We start from the raw sequence: 1,418 nt of genomic DNA, 5'->3' as shown, positions 1-1,418 counted from the left end.
AAACCCCAAAACCCCAGACAATGAAGGAACTCTGAACCTTCTTAAGCATGGCAAGGTAGTGCCAGCTGTGAGTTTATAATTATGGACTGCTCGTCAAACCCCTCTATGCTCTTATTGCCAATGGAAACAGAGATCTCCAGTGGACAAAAGAAGCCACACGGGCCTTTCACCAGCTCAAGAGTGCCCTCATGTCAGCTCCAGCTTTGAAACTTCCAGATGTGAGTAAACCATTCTTTCTATTTTCCCCATGAAAGCCAAGAATTGCCCTGGGAATATTGGCTCAGGACTTGGGGCATACCGGAGGGCAGTTGCTTACTTCTCTAAGCAACTAGATGCAACAGCAAAGGGATAGCCACGTTGCCTCAGAGCTGTAGCAGCAGTTGTGCTGAATATTCAAGAGGCACACAAGTTTACCCTGGGACAAAAATGACTGTGCTAGTGTCCCACACAGTGTCCGCAGTACTGGTAGTAAAGGGTGGCCTCTGGCTTTCACCACAGAGGTTCCTGAAATACCAGGCCATCATGGTAGAGCAAGATGATGTAGAGATAGTGGTGACTAATATTGTCAACCCAGCTTCCTTTCTCAGTGGAAATCAAGGAGAAGCAGTACACCACAATTGCCTAGAGACCATTGAAGCTACCTACTCCAGCCGCCCAGACTTAAAGGACACTCCTTTGGACGATGCAGAGACCCGGTTCACTGATGGGAGCAGCCACGTTGCCAGTGGAAAGCGACATGCTGGATACACAGTGACTACCTGCAGAGAGGTAATAGAATCCAGACCCTTACCAACAGGCACCTCTGCACAGAAGGCCGAGATAATTGCCCTGACACGTGCCTTGGAAATGGCAAAAGGAAAGAGAATAAACATCTATACAGACCCATGGTATGCATTCAGAATTGTGCATGCACATGGAGCCATCTGGAAAGAGAGGGGACTGCTAACCTCACAAAAAAAGAAGAGACAATCCAGCTGCTGGAAGCAGTTCAGCTGCCTGAAAAGGCATATTAAGGCACACCAGAGAATGAGCTCAGAATTGGAAGAAGGAAATGAGCTAGTGGATGGAGAGGCAAAGAAAGCAGCAAAAAGTGGAGTAATTATGGACACATTTCCCTCAAAAGTAAGCCAAAATAGAATAATACTAATCAAAAGAGACATGCAACCACAAGGGGTGGGCTACCATTGACAGAGAGACAGTAATCCCTTCCCATTTTTGTGATCACTAGTGAAAGAAGCGCACTAGAAAACACACTGGGGCCTAACTCCTTAAAAGCTTTTATAAGTGTGACTCCTTTCCCAGAATGACCAAGGCTGCCAGTGATACAGAGTGCATGAAAATAAAGTGTTGACTTTTAAGTAGTAGTTTCCACAGGCTCTCTAAAATGCATATCTGATTGAAAGAATCATTGCCAAGAA

This window comes from Camarhynchus parvulus, unplaced genomic scaffold (assembly GCF_901933205.1).
Source record: "Camarhynchus parvulus unplaced genomic scaffold, STF_HiC, whole genome shotgun sequence".
Taxonomy (NCBI): Eukaryota; Metazoa; Chordata; class Aves; order Passeriformes; family Thraupidae; genus Camarhynchus; species Camarhynchus parvulus.
The sequence above is the reverse complement of the archived record's forward strand: the minus strand, read 5'-3'. Positions refer to the sequence as shown.